This window comes from Schistocerca cancellata, chromosome 5, assembly GCF_023864275.1.
Source record: "Schistocerca cancellata isolate TAMUIC-IGC-003103 chromosome 5, iqSchCanc2.1, whole genome shotgun sequence".
Taxonomy (NCBI): Eukaryota; Metazoa; Arthropoda; class Insecta; order Orthoptera; family Acrididae; genus Schistocerca; species Schistocerca cancellata.
This window is the reverse complement of record NC_064630.1, coordinates 90,551,108-90,574,051: the sequence shown is the minus strand read 5'-3', so window position 1 is coordinate 90,574,051 and position 22,944 is coordinate 90,551,108.

The window sequence follows — 22,944 nt, the reverse complement described above, 5'->3', positions numbered from 1 at the left end:
ACACATTGTCAACTATTCTTTTAAACTTGCTCCCTAGTTGCTCTACGTGCTCCTGTCATAAGTTAAGAGTTTCAAGTACCTTATTGAGATATGACACTACTACTTCTTTGTCTAGTTTGTTTGTTTCAACTTAACTGATATTAGCTTCAGTAAGGACACCCTGAAAGAAGACACGTCTTTTAGTTGCCATTACATCTAAAATAGTTCAGTTGTGTGTGAGGTTACAAACTGTCTGTTCTAAGTAGTTTTCACAGAATTAATATGGTAATGTTTGACAGGATATCTTCTCACGCCCCCAACCAAAAAAATTGTAATTACCTCAACTGACTGTCGGACGGTTTGATTGCTCGATGCTTTGATTGGTGGATAGTTAAAAATCTCCTGCGGTAAATATAGAATGATCAGGGAAGTTTAGTACAAGCAAACTGAGGTTTTCTCTCAAGTGTTCGGTTACATCAGGAAGTAAGTCTGGTGGTCTATAGCAGGATCCAGTTACAATTCATGCCCACACTAGATACAGAGCCTTGCCCAAAGAATCTCCCATGTAGCTTTAATTTTTCGATGGGTCTGAATTTCTTGTCTACTGCGACAAATACACCACCTCCATTATCCATTGGTTTATCCTTTCGGTATACGTTTAAATTTTCCCCAAAAACGCTCACCGCTGTCAACTTTCGGCTTTAACAAGCTTTCTTACCTTGAATTATGTGAGCTTCACTGCCGTTTTAAGCTCAGAGATATCCACCTACATCAACATAGCTTCTGAAAATGTATGTATGTATGAAGGTGTGCTTGTTCGTGCGTGCGTGCATGTGTGTATGTGTGTGTGTGTGTGTGTGTGTGTGTGTGAGTGTGTGTGTGTGTGTGTGTGTGTGTGTGTGTGTGTGTGTTACATATCTCCTTCTGAACATAGCTTCAAAATTATATCATAGATCAGGAGATATGACGTCATAAATACTGAGATGCGTAAAAAATTGCCGTATGATCCTTGAGGTTTTAATAGATCTGTTCTTTACTACTAAGACACTCACACAGTCGAACCAAATTAAGGAAACCCCTGACACCGGGCAGCAGCTCTGAGAACTTTCAACAGCTAAGCGCTAACGGCTGTAGGCGTAAACACACTAGCCATCTATAAAGCTATGAAAAGGCGTTACACTACAGACATTATCAAAGTCGCATTGTTGTCACGCGAAGCTGTCAGGGATCATGTTCCTTAATTTAAATACTGTGTTCATACATTTGTACATTATGCATATTTCGTTGTACGACAGCTTCGTTATTTCAATGGTCTATTCACGAATACATGGAAGAAATTTTTTCGATGCTAAACTACAATTATAGTTGAGTTTTTGTTTTCATTTCTAATAGATAACTAGCAGAATGAATACCCGGACGCTGCCGGGTTTGTCAGCTAGTGGTTCATAAAAGTAGTGCAATTTTTGCGCGCACTGGCACAAATTACGAAAACACAGTTCAAAGCTATACCACCTACAGACGGTTAATATTGTCATTAAGCTTCCAAGAATTTCCTTTCTTTAAGTCAGATAGCCAAAACAACATCCTGCAGCTGGCGATCGCATTGTGTAAATAATTCTGTAACTTACTGTTTAGACTAGGGATAGCGTCTTTGACTAGTAATCAAAACGTAAGGGTCCTGGGTTCGAACATTACCATTGCATAGATTTTGAATTAACATCATCAGCAATGGCAGCCTAAGTCTTCCGGCATAAGAATTCACCCTCGTTCAGCCAACGACCTTGCCAAAGAGGGCAGAGGAATGGAGAGTGTTTCAGAGCTTTTTGTTGCCTGTGGGGAGGGGAAACTGCAACTAAAGGGCGGAGGAATCAGCAATACTCAATATGAGAGAAGATGCTGAAGGAATGGCAACCACTGCATTATGGATACATGATGTGCATCCACAAGAGGAAGAGTTCAGTGTTTAACGTCCCGTCGACAACGAGGTCATTAGAGACGGAGCACACTCTCGGATTAGGGAAGCATGGGGAAGGAAATCAACCGTGCCCTTTCAAAAGAACCGTCTCGGCCTTTCTCTGAAGCTATTTAGGGGAATCACGCAGTGACAAGTGGCCTGTAATAAAAGAGTGTCATGATGATCTCTCCACTTTCAAAAGATTCCGTATTAATCCCCCACTTGGAACTCCGGAAGGGGATTGCGAAAGGGAAGGCCTCTGTGGCCGAGCGGTTCTAGGCGCTTCAGTCCGGAAACGCGCTGCTGCTACGGTCGCAGATTCGAATCCTGCTTCGGGCACGGATGTGTGTGGTGTCCTTAGGTTAGATAGGTTTAAGTTGTTCTAAGTCTAGGGGCTGATAACCTCAGATGTTAAGTCCCATATTGCTCAGAGCCAATTTTAAACTGTGTTTCGCCCCTACTGTTTATTCTATGCATCGAAGAAGTAGAGACGGAAATATAGGGTTCAAGACTTGTATTAACATTCAAGGTGAAAGGATATCAGTGATTAGATTCGCTAATGACATTGCGATCTTGAGTGAAGATGAAGAAGAATTATTGGATCTATTGGGTTGAATGGAATAAAAAGTCAAATGAGTATAGAATATGGATTGAGAATAAATCGTAGAAAGACAAAAGTAATGAGAATTAGCAGAAATGAGAACAGCGTGAAACTTAACATCGGAATTGGGATCACGAAGCAGATGAAGTTAAGGGATACTGCTTCATAAGCAGGAAAATAATCGATGATGGACGAAGCACGGAAGACATAAAAGGCAGCCTAGCCCTACAAAAAGGGTTTTTAGTGCTAGGAGAAGCCTAGTAGAGTCAAACATAGGCCTTAATCTGAGGAAGAAATTTCTGATGATGTATATCTACATCTACACAGATACTACGCAGGTCAACATATGACGCATAGCGGAGGGCAGCCTATACCACTATTTGTCATTTCCCTTCCTGTTCCACTCGCAAATACAGCGAAGGAAAAACTAATGCCTGTATGACTCGGTATGATCCCTGATTTCTCGCAACTTATCTTCGTGGTCCATACGCGACAATGTATGTTACAGACAGTAGACTCATTCTGCAGTGAGCTTCAGATGACGGTTCTCTAAATTTTCTCAGCAGTGTTCCTCGAAAAGAACTTCGCCTTCCATCCAGGGATTTCCCATTTGAGATCCCGAAACATCTCCGTAACATAGCCGCGTTGTTCGAACCTACCCGTAATAGGTCTAGCAGCCCGCCTCTGAATTGTTTCGAGGTCTTCTTTTAATCTATCTTGGTGCGGATCTCAAACACACTAGCGGTACTCAAGAATAGGTTGGCATCCAATTATAGGTCTCCTTTACGGATGAACCACACTTTCCTAAAATTCTCCAATTAAATCGAATTCGACTATTTGCCTTCCTTACTACAACCCTTCCATGCTCGTTCTCTTTCACGTCGCATTGCAATGTTAAATCACATGACTGTGTTCAGCTGAGTACTACTAATGCTGTATCCGAACATCAAGAGTTTGTTTTTCCTACTTATCCTCATTAATTTATATTTTTCTACAGGTAGAGCTAGCTGTCATGTGTCGAACGAATCAGAAATTTTTCCCAGGCGTCTGCTGCAGTCCTCCTGCAGTCACTCAACGTTTGGAGCACACCATTGTACGACAGTGAAACATGGACCGTGGGAAAACAGAATTGCAGTATTTTAGATGTGGTGCTACAAAAGAACATTGAAAATCAGGTGGACTGATAATGTAAGAAATGAGGGGGTTCTCAGCGGGATCAGTGAGGAAAGGTGTATATGGAAAACACTGAGAACAAGAAGGGACAGAATAATGAGGCATCTGTTAAAACATCGGGGAGTAACTTCCATGGTTCTACAGGGAGCTGCCGAGGGTACATACGCATAAAATTGGTTGTGGGTAATACGAATGGCAGACAGATTTGTTGGAAGGGTTCTGGGATAGGGCAGTGCATCTGTAGAAGAAGTCGCTAACAACGGGATAGTGCAACATATTCTAGACTGTTCTCCAACATTTCGAGACCTAGGAGGCTTGGCTTAGATAATGAATCGTTTCAAAGACGAAATTCTAGGATCGTAAAAAATCCGTGCACTCCGTAGTGTAACAGAAATGGTCTGGCAATGTGAATGGAAATATCTGGAAGAAGGGCTGCGCAGATGTGTTGATTGCAGGGACCACTATTTGTTGAAGGCCGTGCGATATTTCTGTTGCGGCATTCATATGGTGTATAGGAGTTAGGAGTGCAGGGTAAAAGGAGATTAGGGTTCTTTCGATCACATAAAGAAACAGTTTAATTCACAGTGGTTATCGGTTTCGATCCGATATTGATCGCCTTCGGGCCATACTCCTGTGACGAGGTGTGGGGACGATGGCATGGATCAATAACGTGGATACCACCTAATGACGTTCTTCAGACGTTTGTAGATAATTTTCCCCCCACTCTGTACGTGAACTGAATAGTACAGCAAAATTGCTAAAATGAGTGCAGACAACTTCCGCTACGCACAGCAGAACGGCTTTTGGAGTACAAAAGGTGTTTGACTATTATATGTACAAACTAAAGGAGAAAGCAGAGGGCGCAGAGCAAGCGAATACTCCTAATAACCGTAGGTCCGGAAACCAGTGGTTTACCCCTACACGACGGATTACGACTGAGTACATGAACACCTTATAACAGCCCTTGACGATCCCAACCGCAGATTTGCACATGACGACAAACAAGTGTTTCACGTGGCCACCGTTCATATGAAGCCAGGCTTTAGGACGTCTCATCACAGATGACTGTACACGTTCAAAAATCCGGGGCGGCTTCCAAATTGAATGCGTAATATAGTGACAGTATTTATACGACTGAGTCTCTACTACGACATCCAACATATGAAGTATTGCAACCACGCTTGTGGACATTGATTTACATTTGTGGGAAAAGTCGAAAATTTGTGCCGGACTGGGATTTGAACCCAGTCTCACGCATACTAGGCAGATGCTCTGACCATGTTTTTCCAGGCCTTATTTTGTTCGTAATTGATCGCTGGCTATGTTCCGGGCGGGCGTCCCATGAAACCTGTTAAAGTTCATCGTTGATCCGTTCACTGAGTTTCTTTCTTTTTTTTATTACAGAGGGCAGCTAACCCTCTGACCGAGCATGTTGAGCTATCGTGCTGGCACCATTAAGCCACCCAGACAAAGTAATCCTCGCATCTGCACAGACTACCGTAACACGCCTCTCGTTGGAGCCAAATTTATCCAACTTATCTGCACATCACTGACATACTACCCCTGACCATTATCCTCCTTATTCGTGGCGTATCGCCGACTCCCTCAAGAATTCGAGCATGGCGTGCCTCTGTACTTGGTTAATAATGGCTGCAGGATCAAAATGGTGGCTATTCTTTCGGACATGTCCGAAAGAAAAGACACCACATGTATATATTTAGTATAGCTGTTGAAACTCGGTGAACACAGTATAGGCCTCAAAGAAGTCAACAGTTTCCCATTTTCTTATAGCACTCGAGGCCAACAGTACAATACTAATGTGCACCTAATATTGCGTCTGTACACACACGACTTTTCTCACTTTTTAGCAGGGTAGCGGAATCGCACTTCACGCGAGTTGTATGTGGGTACTAATACCAGAAGGTGTAGGTGTTCGTTATGTAAAACAGCAGAGCCGCTGGTCTGCTGCGTACTGAATTACAGCGCTATTTTCTAAACTAATGAGGACACAAAATGTCAGTGACAGTAGCCAGAGTAGGACGAAATACGTGAACGGCAGCGCACAGCTTAACGACTACAAATTGCAGGTGTCAGCTAAATGTGCGCCGAGTTGAAATCACGAGCATCAGTTACAGGTGTTGCTACTCCCTCCAGCTCCCTGCCCTTTTTGCCCTCTCCCCCTGTGACGCACCAGTGGACTGTGTAACAGTTGCCAGCGTGCTGACAGTGAATGCGCGCGTCATCCCTTATTCTTGGCGCGCTGCTGATACTTTTGGCTCGCTGATTGTCGCCGGGTGGTACTAGTGGTTGTAAATGTTATCGATCTTGTAGAATTAGATATAGGATCGATTTTATGTACTGAAATATCTAAACTTTGTACGTATAGGTTATAAATGATGTAATGTACATTTGTAAATTTTATTCTTTACGAGGAAACTTCTATAAATACATCTGAGAGAAGACTTTTGAAAGGATTTGCTTAACATAAAGTCCTAGGGAAGTCGGTTATTGCAAAAGCTCGGCCGTCTGTTTTAATACAACAGAGCATTAACTTTAAATACGTGTTTTCCGGGCAGGAAACTCGCACAAACGGTATTACGACATATTAAGATGTGTGAAGAAGATGGAACTCCATTGACGTTAATGATGTCAGATCTGTGCTATATTATGGTGGTTTGCCAGATGAAGGAGTGGATCACTCATGAAGATTGCCGTCACAAGTGCACAGATATGTCATTTCAAAGTCACCATCGGGAGCAGATGTGCATATGGCATTTATGTAACTTGATCGTAAGATCAAGACGTGCTCATTGTGCAATAGCTATTAAAGTTAACACAAACTGTAAGTGAATACAACCTTCGTTGTTGAGGATCGAGATGATTTATATACGAAAGAAAAACTACACTCCTTTCACAAAGTGTTCTACTTGTTGTTATAAATTACTATTGTATTGACCGCCCCGATAGCTGAGTGGTCTGCGTCACGGATTGCCGTCCTACGGGCCCGGGTTCGATTCCCGGCTGGGTTGGCGATTTTCTCCGCTCAGGACTGGGTGTTGTGTTGTCCTCATCATCATTTCATCCCCATCCGTCGTGCAGGTCGCCCAATGTGGCGTCGAATGTAATAAAGACCTGCACCAGAGCGGCCGGACCTGCTCCGTAAGGGGCCTCCCGGCCAATTTCGCCAAACGCTCATTTCATTTCCACTATTGTATTTAGTATTAGAACGTTTGAAATACAGAAAACAGTGGCTGAATATTCAGTTAACTACGCTATGTGAATTAAGTGATAGATTATTGACTGTTATGTATGAATGTACACTCCTGGAAATGGAAAAAAGAACACATTGACACCGGTGTGTCAGACCCACCATACTTGCTCCGGACACTGCGAGAGGGCTGTACAAGCAATGATCACACGCACGGCACAGCGGACACACCAGGAACCGCGGTGTTGGCCGTCGAATGGCGCTAGCTGCGCAGCATTTGTGCACCGCCGCCGTCAGTGTCAGCCAGTTTGCCGTGGCATACGGAGCTCCATCGCAGTCTTTAACACTGGTAGCATGCCGCGACAGCGTGGACGTGAACCGTATGTGCAGTTGACGGACTTTGAGCGAGGGCGTATAGTGGGCATGCGGGAGGCCGGGTGGACGTACCGCCGAATTGCTCAACACGTGGGGCGTGAGGTCTCCACAGTACATCGATGTTGTCGCCAGTGGTCGGCGGAAGGTGCAAGTGCCCGTCGACCTGGGACCGGACCGCAGCGACGCACGGATGCACGCCAAGACCGTAGGATCCTACGCAGTGCCGTAGGGGACCGCATCGCCACTTCCCAGCAAATTAGGGACACTGTTGCTCCTGGGGTATCGGCGAGGACCATTCGCAACCGTCTCCATGAAGCTGGGCTACGGTCCCGCACACCGTTTGGCCGTCTTCCGCTCACGCCCCAACATCGTGCAGCCCGCCTCCAGTGGTGTCGCGACAGGCGTGAATGGAGGGACGAATGGAGACGTGTCGTCTTCAGCGATGAGAGTCGCTTCTGCCTTGGTGCCAATGATGGTCGTATGCGTGTTTGGCGCCGTGCAGGTGAGCGCCACAATCAGGACTGCATACGACCGAGGCACACAGGGCCAACACCCGGCATCATGGTGTGGGGAGCGATTTCCTACACTGGCCGTACACCACTGGTGATCGTCGAGGGGACACTGAATAGTGCACGGTACATCCAAACCGTCATCGAACCCATCGTTCTACCATTCCTAGACCGGCAAGGGAACTTGCTGTTCCAACAGGACAATGCACGTCCGCATGTATCCCGTGCCACCCAACGTGCTCTAGAAGGTGTAAGTCAACTACCCTGGCTAGGAAGATCTCCGGATCTGTCCCCCATTGAGCATGTTTGGGACTGGATGAAGCGTCGTCTCACGCGGTCTGCACGTCCAGCACGAACGCTGGTCCAACTGAGGCGCCAGGTGGAAATGGCATGGCAAGCCGTTCCACAGGACTACATCCAGCATCTCTACGATCGTCTCCATGGGAGAATAGCAGCCTGCATTGCTGCGAAAGGTGGATATACACTGTACTAGTGCCGACATTGTGCATGCTCTGTTGCCTGTGTCTATGTGCCTGTGGTTCTGTCAGTGTGATCATGTGATGTATCTGACCCCAGGAATGTGTCAATAAAGTTTCCCCTTCCTGGGGCAATGAATTCACGGTGTTCTTATTTCAATTTCCAGGAGTGTATTTTGTCAGACATGAGCCAATAATTGGTTTTAACTGGATTGGAGAACTTTAAACTCCTCATCATTCTTTTGACTTTGAGGACTCATGTTATTTTGAAGGAATTTTTGATGAATACGTTCAGTTAAGAATACTTGCACGTTAATCATTATTTTTGAAAGAGCCTTAAAAGGTGCTACAAATGCTACACACTAAAATTCACTGTTTATACTAATGACTGTTCACCAAACTAATTTCTGTAAATTATAATTTTGTGTGTGCCAGAGTTATATGTACACCTGTCACAATCAAGGACTTTTGGCTTTACACAGATCACGCTTGTCTTGTAAAATGTGATAGAGTAGTAGTACAGCATAGAATTATCTCTAATTTTTTAGGTCCCGCACCACAGTCGATAAATTCGGAATCCTCATTGGATCATTTTGCCGTCCGTACGTCCGTCTGTCTACCTCCGATTGTTAAGGCCCAGTTTTCTCAGGAGCGGCTAGAGGATCAACTTGCAATTTATGTCACGTAGTAAGGCCCACTGTTCCTTGGTGTTGTACGACATTAAAACTTCTGCGTCACTGCGATCATAAGATACGATTGTTCTTTTGATACTCGCAGACTCACTCATCAAAACCTATAAAGTCAATGGCGAATTCAGGGGGGAGGGAGGACGTTCTCTCTCCCCTCCCCCTCCCAAACAGCTCAAGAAACAAAGAAAGGGAGAGAAAGAGGGAGAGGAAGGAAGAGAGAGAGAGAGAGAGAGAGAGAGAGAGAGAGAGAGAGAGAGAGAGAGAGAGTGAGGGAGGGAGGGAGGGAGGGACAGTGTTTTATTTTAAAATTAGTGTCACAAATCACACAAGGATGTGTCCACTTTCTGATCAATGTGACTCTCCTCCCCTCACTCCGCGAGGAAGAATTCTGTGTCCTCCCCTGTATACGGTAATTTACATTGACTTAGAATCATAAAATATGACGAAAAGTAAGTTGTCCCAGTCGAACTAAGTAAAAATACGAAAATTGTGAATTTGTAATAATAACACATAAAAATATTCTTTTTTGCCATTGAAAACTTACGTTGCATGCGTAATGCGTCAAAAGTTTCAGGAAATTCTGTAGGAAATTCTATATGGTTTTCAGAAACTGGTAGAGCGATTCACAAGAGAGGTTTGTGTTTACAATTTACAAATATTTCGTGCTAACTGTCTGAGCTGGAATGAAGTGAAGTCCCCTGGCACTGTGGAAGATAGACATAAGAATGCTGAATGCTGCACCATACTAACAGCAGCATCGCAAGTCTTTCACCAACTACTCATTCTTCACACAAGCATTTCATGACACACTATGCATAGGGTACGTGCAACGTCAATAACGTTTCCAAGCAAAGTAACACCGGTAACTGACGCAGCATAGTACTTCCATTGTTTTGGGTGAAGTTCTGCTATCACATATCATATATCCGCTGAAGTTTTGCACAGAACAATTTGACATCAACGTAACAATATTAGCCTTAGGGTGCCTGTACGGTTTTCATCTCCGGAGACTTAACAGTAATCGAAAAATGGACGAGAGCACATGAAGTAAACGCATCTACAATTGTCAATTAGCGAAACATGTTAATATAGCTCCAAAATTAATAAAATAAATGAAAACGTACAATAGGGAGTGTGGATGTACATAAAACTGGAACTTGAAATCATCTGAAACGTCTAGAATTCTTGGGAATGATGTATTGCCAGTATCGATATCAATAACAGGGAAAAAATGTCATGAATAGATTCCCGAGAAGGATGAACTACCTACATACATAATTAAGTTTGTACGAAACCCTCAGAGCATGAATCCTAGTCGCACGTTTCTGGTTTTTTACCACACGTAAGATTAAAGAGTGAGTATGTTTGCAAGTGGCGTCTTCATGGCAGGAAGCTGTATTTATTTAGTAACAATATCGTACATTTTCTTTTCCAACGCACAAAAGCTTCTGATTTGTTGGGGAACATTGTGGGATGGAGGATTACAGTCCCTATGCACCCACGTTGCCATTCCCTCTCAGTCTCTATTCATGAAACCAAGTTTGCCACAGCCAAGTACGCACACCTGTAACGTAGATTCATCCTCCGTTGTACTTAAGTTTCCTTTGGATTACAGCCTCTATAGCAGAAACGGAGAAGAATATTAATTAACAGGGAAAAGCTCTAATTCTCAGTAATTAAAAGCCAGGCAGTTCCACGGAGGGTGTTAGGCGTCAAAGCCATGTTTGGATAAATTCCAGCAGCTTCAAGTGTCATCATCTGCGTAGCCACCAAGCCTAGGTCACCTCAAAAATCACAAGGATCTTGGTAAAGTGATACACGAAAAACAATTTTCCTTTGCGTGACGCATGTGAGAGCACTGAAAAGTTCGAAGAATGTTGTACGAGCAGGAACGTCGTCAGCTGACTGTTGTGTGGGAACCCAAAAACACAGTTTTGAGACAGAGTGTCCTTCTTTCCCATGAGGGAGAGGCACTCTCACTGAACTTTATAAATAAGGAACTTTATAAATAGTTTTGAAGTGGTACATGTTAGCTTCTTGCATGAAACAAGATATTAGGCAATTAATTTTCATAATTATCTCACGGGTTAGGGATTTTAATATATTTGATAGAGAAATCTACGGTCCCGTTAGGATCTTCAACAGTTAATTTTGATGAAAATATGTACTAGAACCCCATACCAACCGTTGATATAATCGTCCTATACTTGGCGTTCATTATTTGTCTGACACGTCAGGTAAACGCTAGTTTGCAAATTTATAAAAGTATAAAGTAATCGTACACTTCAGATTTAAATATTTAACTTACGCCTTATGTCTGCTGCAGTTACTGACGATAGAAAAGCGTGCCAATACGTTTCAGAGATACACATTAATAATCTGTACTTTTAAGCAACTTCACTTCAAATGTTCAGATTCATAAATTGATATTAAATAGAAGGAAGTTAAACGTGGAGATTTTTTATCATGAATTAACATGTCGTAAAGTAAATGTTAATTCCATAAAAAACGTAATAGAAATTTAGAAGCGATATAATGTAACACCGAAAGCGGATACTGAAAGTAACCCTCATTGCTGTTTTGATCAAAGATCATTTTCCAGCAACAGCAGTACAAACGTCATAAATGAAGAGAGTACAATGTCAAAAATTCGATACGAAACTAGACCACGAAGCTAAAATTAGCAGCCAGGGAGCTGTTTACGTGAATCTGAGATGTGCAATATTTGAACATTTCACATCACCTGCATGAGCAGTAAAGATGCCTATACGGTGTAGGAAACGTAAATGATATTTGACAGAACAGGAGGAGTAGCTGCATTTTAGAGACTTGCACTTGCAGAATGACGCAACGGGTGTCGAGTAAAAGAGTCCCTGATTTCAAAATTAAGTATCTCGAAGAAAAAAGTGTGGGAGAGGAGTGTATGAACGGTATCTTTATCGTGAAAGCTGTATGAATTTTATACAGAAATTTCGAAATGGATCGAAAAGCTGTCAATGTAGGGCGTTTAATCGCAATACGTTGTGCCTATATATAGTGTTCCGCAGCTCAGAGCTATCAGTTCAACCGCTCAAACGCGAAAGGAGGCCAGCGTACGGAAGGAAGAAATTGAAATTATGTGTCCCACTGAAAAGCCTGTTTCTCTGGTACTGGAATACCACAGGTTAGAACACAGCCCTACGGCAACAAGGAGTAGTTTTCAGACACGATGTAATGTTCGAAAAGGAGACAATCATTCGGAGCTCTTTGTGAAACTGCAATGGACATACAGCGTTGCTGATGGTCCGTCGGGGAATATTGGTCCCAGGAAAACTTTAGTTAGTCCTGAAAATGTCTGCACGCTTTCTGGAATTATACAGCAAAACTAAGCAAATGTGTCCGAAGAATTGCAGCAGTGACTGATCTGAAGCATTTCAGCAGAAAATACTGAGAGTCTACACACGTTTCCACTAAAAATCCAAAGACACCAGAATGTACCTTCACAAGCCGTGCGACAGGGGGCTGAATTTGCGAACCAGATTCTCACAATGATTGATTATGAAAGATTTGATGCCGGCTACATCTGGTACACAGGTGAAGCACAATTTTACGTGAATGGAGTCGTGAATAAACAGAAGTAACGGTGTTAGGGTTCCGGATAATCGCCATTTGTGTGGAGCGAAACCAGTGTACTCTCCAAAAATTTGGGCTACATTATGCAGTAATGGCATTATTGGCATTTGTTCTGGCCAGAAAACAACTAGCCGCTGAACATCTAGCGTAAGAGGATAGATGAGGTACTGAGTGGTTCATGCTACATGAGGCCAGATCACATTTCACAGCACGGCGCTTTCTTGATGAACAATACGGGAAGAGTGTTATTGCATTGGTTTATTGCAAATGTATTGGCGCAGGGATGTACTGGTCTCCATAGTAGCCCGATATAAGTCCTTGTGACTACTTTTTGTTGGTCACACGGAACGTGTCTATCGGAATCATGTCGCTACGCTGGGAGAGCTTGAATCGGCTGTCTGTGTGGCATCGGAATCCAATTACCGTTGAACACTGTAGGATGTGATTGCAAGTTTCATTGTTAGTTTGCGCTATCTCCGTAGCGCGAGTGCTGTATATCTCGAAAACATTGCGGTGTGTCTTTGCAAAGACTGCTTGCAGAGGTCGAGTTTAATACGGGCTGCACAGAAAGTCTACACAGAGAGCTTTACAGCGGTACAGGTTTTCGAACTATTTACAAACGTTTGTATAACTTCTGTATCAAATTCTTACGGCATACAAAATAAACACATGTTTTTCTGCACTCGTCCATCGATCTTAGTTTACAAAACATTTACGAGGGTCGTTCAATAAGTAGTGCCCCACATTTTTCTCTCAGAACATATTTATTGTTAAGAGTCAGAGTTTGGTGACAATATACATCAACATGTCTTCTCCATGCCCTATTTTTTCTACGTAGTCTCCATCACGTTCTATGGCCGTACTCCAGCGTTGTGGAAGAGCATGTATTCCCTGCTGGTAAAAGCTCTTCTCCTGTAGGTGTAGGCATGTTTTCACTGCATGTCTGACACTCTCGTAGTCTTCAAAGTGTGTTCCCCGTGGAGAATCTTTAAGTGGCCCAGAGAGATGGAAGTCTGAGAGTGCCAGGTCAGGACTGCAGGGTGGATGAGACAATGATGTCCAACCCAACTTGGCGATGTGATCCCTGGTTCTCAGACTTGTGTGTGGGTGTGCATTATCGTGTTGGAGCAAGATTTCTGCTGGATATTTGTCTGATCGAACACGTCCGAAACGGTTCTTGAGTTTATTCAGAGTCTTCACGTATGCCTCTGAATTGATGGTAGACCCTCTTGGCATCGCATCTACGAGAATGACACCATCACAATCTCAGAAGACTGTCACCATGACTTTTTCTGCAGAGGGGGTTGTCTTGTATTTCTCATTTTGTAGTGAATGTGGATGATGCCATTCCATGGACTGCCTTTTTGTTTCCAGCACAAAGTGGTGCACCCAGGTTTCGTCCCCAACAATGATCAGTGACAAAGGTCTCTCCGTAGGTCTCAAAATGCTCCAACAATTCAGATGAAATAGCCGTTCTTTTAATCTTGTTGTCCACTGTGAGCATTCGTGGAACACATCGTGAGCACTTCTTTGAGTATCCGAGAGTCTTGATCACCGCAGCCGCACTTCCAGTGCTGACTTCCAGTGCTGACCGGCAACTCTAGAGCGCCGGCCGCTGTGACCGAGCGGTTCTAGGCTCTTCAGTCCGGAACCGCGCTGCTGCTACGGTCGCAGGTTCGAATCCTGCCTCGGGCATGGATGTGTGTGATGTCCTTAGGTTAGTTAGGATTAAGTAGTTCTACGTCTAGGGGACTGATGACCTCAGATTTTAAGTCCCATAGTGCTTAGAGCCATTTCTGAACTGTATAGCCAATTATATAGTTGTGGTGCGCCGGTCGGCACGAATAATGGCTTCCGCACGATTCAGCATGTCTGGAACAGTGGCTGTGACAGGACGTCCCGAACGTGGCTGTTCATGGAGCTCTGTTCCTGAACATCCTGAGGCGGTAACTTTCTTTACCCATCGCCCTACTGTACTCCTATTAACTGCAGCATCGCCATAGACTGCAGACATACGTTTATGGTTGTTCATCATGGTTTCTTTTTCTGCACACAAGAATTCAAAACAGTACGCTGCTTGTAGATTGAATTGTATATAGACGCAATTTTGACGCTATACTACGGCTCTGCCGTCTGTCAGAACAGCTCGAAACTTCACCAGCGCACAGACCAAACATCAAATGTGAAGTACCAAGAAGGACGTTTGTCTAAGTGTATTAATGGCTTAAAAAAACATGTGGGGCATTACTTATGGAACGACCCTCGTAATTTTGAAATCAGGGACTTCTTCGCTGATACCCTGTACATCGAACTCCACAGGACTCTGACCTGAAGTGAAGTTTCTGACGTTAAATCTCAGAATATTTACCTGATGTGAGATATTTGGTTTTACGGTTTAGCTCTTTGTTAAATGTATTTTAATTCATTCTTATTAGTCGTATGTGGTATTTTAAACATTCCCTTTTTGGCTTTGTAACACACAATTGTAAAACTGTGCTTGGCTGCCATTTTTAATTTTAAAATATTTCTTACTGTAGATTTATTTCTCATTTGTGACTTTTTAAATTACATTTTGAAAACATCTCATCTGTGCGTGAATGGAATTTGAAACTTCCCTTACCTCTGACTTAGAACCACGTATTTACCTAGCGGCCAAACCCCATTCGGCTGTCTCTACTGCAGCTGTGAGCACTAATGTGCTAACGATACCCCTATTTCGTGAACTATGAGTGTTCAGCTTATCCCTGTAATAGTTTTTGTATCATGTGACGATGTTAATCAAGGCTGTCAATTTTATTTGTCTCTTTTACTAAGTTTAAGCAGACGGGTACGTTGGGTGTTAGATATTTCTCGCCTTGAGTAAACCAACGCTACTAACTTCGTTGTTGTAGCTTGTCGTCATGTTCTTAACGTTAAATATGCACATTCTGTTTTAGTTAAATCTGACGATGATCATTGCAATATAAATCGCTTATTCAACTGTACAAAAGAAATTTGCGACCGAAGATCGTTTCTTTTTCCATTTATACGAAATGTTTGTTAACTACTCCTTATCTAAACGGTAAAGTATAACTACACCAAAACGTCTCAAATAACGTCTCTCCGAAAAGTTTCACTAGTGTCTAGAATTTTCTGATGCCATCATCAGCTGCTTACAACTGGTTCGAAGGTAAATAGTAGCTCCATAGAGCATGTGAAGCTGAACTTTATTACCAACAACACCTTTTGGGTTTGCAAAATGGTACGTACTAGACTGCGGTTCACATGACTTGTAACATGAACTGGTATCGAGAAATGACGCAAACTGATTGTGCATGAGAGTGATATAAATGTCATAATCGCTACAGTCTAACGTGGTAAATGTGGTACTTTCTTCTATAGTATTAACTAAGTTAATTCGTCGTAAGTTGTTCTAATAAATACTCTATTCAACGAAAACCATCCGTATTATTTTTCAGCAGCAAATCTCATTTACCTGTTGTAGCTACGTGATGTTCCTCCAAACGCTCCACGTCAGAGACCATGTTTAAATGACGATTACCTGTAACAAAGAAAAAGTAAATGTTAATCTTTTATAGTCTCGGAAGCGTAACAGGACTACATTTTACATAATATTTAAAATACGAGTGAGTTAACATGGTGATGGTTAACTTGAACTGTTAAACAAAGCGATATTTTCGTCCACAGACAACACCCAGAACAGTTTTAGTTGAGAATCAGTGAAATATTGCATTTTGAGGTTAAGTAATGCAGCACTTTGCATATGTACTTCAAGAAAAGAGACTCACTACAAAAACTGCAAGGATAATGTGCTAAGTTCAGTTTTTGATGTAGTAAAAATTGAATGAATTTAGGGTCGTTAATTAGAGTGTATGAATTTATTCGATGTCTACTGTCATACCCATTTGTTGAGGTCGTACAAAGAAGAAACAATACTCTACAATTGCTAACGGTTTATAATGTTCGTGGACTTTCCCGGGACCTTCTCAACACATCTGAGTCTTCATTTCATCTTCCCTACTTCACACTGATTTCTTGGCTTCACCCCACTTCATACCACTTCGACGTTTAACTGCCGAATGTATTTTAAACAATGCACCAGATGCTGACCCATCCTCTTGCGATAGAATTATTAATATTATTATTATTTGGATTACGATTTGTTTATTGGCACTCTTGTTGTTGTGGTCAGTGCGAAGTCTGACTTGATGCAGGTCTCCATGATACTCTGTCCTGTGCAAGTCTCTTCATCTCCGAATAACGACAACGTACAGCCTTATCAATCTGCTCACCGTTTTCATTTCCTGGTCGCCCTCTATGATTCCCTCCCCCCCCCTCCCACAAACACACACACACACACACACACACACACACACACAAACACAAACAAACTTATCTCCAACACAAAGCTGATGATCCGTTGATGTCTCAGAATGAGACCCCACTTTGAGACAAGTTGTGCCACAAATTTCTTTTCACGCCCATTCCTTTCAGTACCTCCTCATTAGTTACATGATCTACTCATCTCATCTCTTGCATCCTTCTGTAGCACCACATTTCAACAGCTTCTATTCGCTTCTTGTTTAAACTGTTTATCGTACATGTTTCACTTCCATACCTCGCTAGGGTAATTGCAAATACCTTCAGAAGGCACTTAAATCTATATCCGATGGTAGCAAATTTCTCTTCTTCAGAAACGCATTTGTTCCGATCGCCAGTCTGCTTCCTCTCACTTCGGCCTTCGCCATTTATATTGCTGCCCAAATAGTAAAACGCATCTACTACTTTTAGTGTCTCGTTTCCTAATCTAATTCCCTCAGCATCACCCAATTTATTTTGACTTCATTTCATTATCCTTGTTTTGCTTTTGTTGATGTTTCTCTCATATCCTCCTGTCAGGACAGTATCCATTCCGTTCAACTGCTTTCCAAGTCCTTGTCTGCCTTAGACAGACCTACAATGTCATCGGCAAACCTCAAAGTTTTTATTTCATCTCCCTGAACTTTAAATCGTACTTCAAATATTTTTGGTTTTCTTCACTGCTTTCTGAATGTACAGATTGAATAACATCGTCTCACTGCCTTCTCAACAATTCCTTCCTTTTCATGCCCCTCGAGTCTTCTAACTGCAGTATGGATTCTGTACCAGTCGTAAATTACCTTCCCTGTATTTCACTCCTGCTACCTTCGTAATTTTAAAGAGAGTACCACAGTCAACACTGTCAAAAGCTTTTCTCAAATTCTACAAATGTTACAAACGTGGTTTTATCTCTTTCATTCTTATTAGTATTACCTTGCATTAATTCACATTTAAGGAGAACAACTAATGAGCACTCCTACTGCATATATTGCAGTTCCGTAGGGTTATCCAGAGACATTACTTTGCTGTGACAGTTTCGTCCGAGAACTGTTTAAGACGGCATGTGACCATATCTGGTGAATCGTTTATATACAGTGATGACGAAAACCATTGTGTACCATTGCCCACCAGAACGTGAAAGGAAGGAAGAAAGATAAGTGTTTAGATTCCCGTCGACACCGGGGTATTTAAGGACGGAGCCCAAGCTCGGATTCGGAAGGACAGGATGGGATAGGAAACAGGTCGCCGTCTTCCAAGGGAACCATCATAGCATATGCCTTATACCATGTAGGAGGAAAATCGCGGAAAAACTGAATATGGATGACAGGACGGGGATATGAACCATCGTCCTCCCGAATATGAGTCCGGTATCTTACCATTGCATACCACAACGTGATGGAGTTTAAACGATAATTGCTTACAACGTACCCCAGTAGTGTGGATGCAGTGGAGAGGACAAATCTGATATGAGACACTTGGGTTCCATCAAGTCGGGAAACGACGACAAACTGGCCTACAAAAACCATTTAAGATACAGCGTTTTCATGATTTTTTTCCATAATTCCCAAGCTGTCTTCACAGAAATTAGTAGTCCTGGAGAAAAAATGAATAGAACATTTTTGTAGGAAATGTATTGTAGTTTAATTATGTACTGGGATAAGTCTTCGCTGTTGGGTGCGGTTTACGAGTTGTTCGGAAAAATCACAGAAAAGTTACGTTCGAATGCGCCCCCACCCTCGTACTTACCCCTCACCGTTCAAAGCTTTTAATATGTTGGCACTCTCTTCTATCACGGTGCAAAATTTTGCGACTACATGATGTTCCATATTCGGCCATTTTGTATCTCCGCCGGCCGTAGTGGCCGAGCGGTTCTAGGCGCTACAGTCTGGAACCGCGCGACCGCTACGGTCGCAGGTTCGAATCGTGCCTCGGGCATGGATGTTTGTGATGTCCTTAGGTTAGTTAGGTTTAAGTAGTTCTAAGTTCTAGGGGACTGATGACCTCAGCAGTTGAGTCCCATAGTCCTCAGATCCATTTGAACCATTTTTTTTTTTGTCTCTACATTAAAATTCTTCTGGGTATGTGACCGCATTGTCAATCCGTAAAATTCTCCGACGTTTCGGCCACTGCTGCAAATGGCCTTAGTCAGGGTGTACTTATTAACGGCTGAATGAGGAAACTTTTGGATCTTACATACTGGCGTACCAAGCGATGTGGTGCAGTGGTTAGCACACTGGACTCGCATTCGGGAGGACGACGGTTCAATGCGGTCTCCGGCCATCCTGATTTAGGTTTTCCGTGATTTCCCTAAATCCTTTCAGGCAAATGCCGGGATGGTTCCTTTGAAAGGGCACGGCCGATTTCCTTCCCCGTCCTTCCCTAACCCGAGCTTGCGCTCCATCTCTAATGACCTCGTTGTCGACGGGACGTTAAACACCAATCTCCCCCTCCTCCTCCATACTGGTGTAATAGGCTGTTACCGTAGTGTGATGGGGTACGTAAATTGAGAGTGTCACACGTCCTTTATTGATATTGCGTTATTTCTTTTCATTCGTTGAAATATAAACGATCTTGATTGATGTTTGCGTAATTGCTCGCCACTTGTGGAAATAGGCGAATGAAAAACGGGTGGCAGTGGTGACATAGCGCTGTTTACTTGCTGCCTATAATGCCGACTGAGGCGTGCCTGTGGTCTGTGTACCTGCGGTCGCTGTGGTCTTCCGCGCGCCTGTGTGTGGGCTGCTACCTTTCCGTGGCGCGGTTACTGCTGGCAGCCAGTACGGCGGAAGTCCGCACCCGTCCTCTCTTATTCATGTTGGCGGGTCGCTTGGCAATTTATATCGCCTCTCTAGTCTTCCTTCTGAATGCAAAAGGCTGCTTGCTAAGACGCGGCCTTTCGGAATTCTTCCTTTATGCCACACTCATCCCGGTGTTCTTCCACTGCTGACTTGGTGTACTGCCATAGTCGGATGTATCTTTTATGTTCAGATATCCCTGTACTGATCGGTCGCCCTGTTTCACCTTCATATCCTAGACCACACTATCACCCGATTTCGTACATAACAACAGTATACAGGATGAGTCGCGTAAGACGTCACACCCACTTTATTCCTGGGGCGATTGCACGTATCAGCATGTGGTTTTCGGCGAATCATAGCGGACTATGGGGTACACACGGCGGTACATGTACAATAATCACAACGTTTATATTGACCGAGATAATGAGGCAAGTACTTGTTTTTTAAATTGGACGCTGTAACTTTTTACCATCATTCGAACGCCCTGGGAAAGACGCGTATAGTGATGTAACACATGTTGCTACTGTGATTCAAACTTTGCTTACAAGACGCTGGGAAATATTGTACGTTTGAAGGTCGAGGCGGTCGGAAGCGGCTGCAGACTATTAACACACCTGGAGCGACCCGCAGGCCGAGTTGCCGTGTTCTACGTAGGTAAATCTTCATCCGCCCTCATCATTATACACCATACGTACAAGGGTGGCAAGTCGAATTTCGTTTCCTTTATTCTGATACTGCTTCGAAACGTCGGCTTGGTACCTGCTCAGCGGACAAATTTTCCCACAGGTTCAGGTACACCTTGAACGTACGGTAGTAGAGCGATGTTCATGACACCTTCATTACCTGGCCACATGAAGAGGAAGAGTTACAGAACTTCAGCAACGCCATAATCAGCAACACAGCAATTTCAATTTCCCATAGAGATAGAAAAGAACGCAGTACTGCACTTGTCGACGCGGTAGTTTACTGAAAGTCAGTTTTTAAACTTGGCTACAGTGTGAGCAGAAAGCCCATCAGCACGGACAGGTACCGACAAACTTCCTCCCCCGATTATCCAACTTGGCCACAGAGTGTGTAGAAAGCCGGTCAGCACGATAGATACCTACAAGCATCCTCCCATAATCCTATGCAGAAGAAATACGCCCTGCATACTTCAACGAAGAGGGCCCACGGGATTGGCGATAAAGAACATTGAAGGCTGAACTACAAAACCTCAGGAACATTTTTGGAGCCAATGATTATGGGTCAAAGAAGCATATAAAACTATGATGACAAAGAATTAAGGCAACAGGGTGGTTTAGAAGAAAGCAGGACACGTCACCCTACTACCTTATGTTCAAGAAATCACTAAACGTGTGGGCAAAATTGTCCGCCGATTAGGTATCAAGCCAATTCTTCTAAGCAGCAACAGAAGAAAAGGATTTTCTTGACTCAACGAAAGGTGCAGCTCACAAGCTACACGCTGCTGGAGTTTACGAAATTGGATGCAAGTTGCAACAGTGGTTGAAACGTCGGAGAAATTTACGCATTGATCATGCGATCGCATACTCACGAGATTTTTATTGACAGTGAGAATGGCAGCGAAAGCTTACGATTACATTATTGTCTTTCGTTCTTGGTCTATATGGACTGGAATATTACCCCAATTGCCTAGTCGGCTACATCACTGACATTATTAATTCAAACTTTCAGTGACGAAAACCACAGTAGTTTCGAGGTAAGAATGCCGGACAAACTAAACGATTGAAGAGTTAATTTCAAGCTGTTAAAATTCACAATACTCCGGGGTAAGAGTTTCACAATCGTTAGTTTCACGTTTTGTATGTACGGTGGCGTTATAGCCCTGTAAGACATGCACAGCACCAAGAACGTAGGCAACTGGGGCAGTATTATGCAATATGGAAGATTCACCTTATCTTCCGTGGATCCCATGGATCCTATGCTATTAATCGGAGCCACGTGAACATTAATCCGAATCATCTCCATCGCTCCATGCTTGGTGTCATTCCCGACGGTAATGGAGGCTTCTGGCAGAATAACTGTCCTTGTCACAAGGTCGAATCGTGATACACTGATCTGAGGAGCATTTTAAGCCATGTTAATATTTTGTCCATCAAATTAAACTGATCTCAACTCGGTGGAATAAGTCCAACTCAGCCGGCCGCGGTGGTCTAGCGGTTCTGGCGCTGCAGTCCGGAACCGCGGGACTGCTACGGTCGCAGGATCGAATCCTGCCTCGGGCATGGGTGTGTGTGATGTCCTTAGGTTAGTTAGGTTTAAGTAGTTCTAACTTCTAGGGGACTTATGACCTAAGATGTTGAGTCCCATAGTGCTCAGAGCCATTTGACACCAGGGCGTTGACAATATGTCAGCGGCGCCATAGTTTAAGGTAGTCGCGTAACGTGTGCGTAGACATCTGGTACCGCATATGTCCAGAACTACCAAAGACTTGACGAATCGATACCATGCAGAATCGCTGTTGTATTGCTTTCCAGAGGTGAACCAACACGCTCTTAAACTGGTGGTCGTTATGCTTTGGCTCATTAGTGTATATTCAGAAAATTATCGGCCCTGTTACCCTTGCTTATTCCGCCCGGCTGACTGTTATACAGGGGACATGGATGCGATTCCTGGTACTGCCAGAGATTTTAACCAGTCGAGAGACTGGATGCAATCAATCACGTGAGGCCAACTGAGGAGCTGCTTTACCGGTTAGTGTTGGTTACAGAGTGACAAATCCCGACAACGACAGAGAGAGCGATGTGCTCACCACATGCCTCTTCATACTGCATCGAGTGACGACGTTGGCAGAGAATAACACGGCGGACAGTTGGACACGAACGGCCCGTCCGAGGTCAGAGCGCTGAACTTTGCGTTATCCTTCCTTAATACACTGTTTGATCTAATTTTGTTTATCTGTCAAATTCTTCGAGTTACTTAACTGTGAAGGTGCAATGTGCGAACTAAGACATAGGTCAAGCGAAAAACTGGAACCAATCAGAGAGATTTTTGAGAACTGGGAAATTGCCCTTAGTGATGCCGGCATTGCGGAATGGTCACATTTCAAGTTCGTTGTCCGTTTCGACAGTACATTCCATCAAAACCTGGTAGCTATGGAATAATCTTCTGGGCAATTTGTGATAGTGCCGACAGCTACTGTTGGAAAATGGAAGTGTATTTGGAGGAGAGGAGGAAGAAATCAGAATAGCCC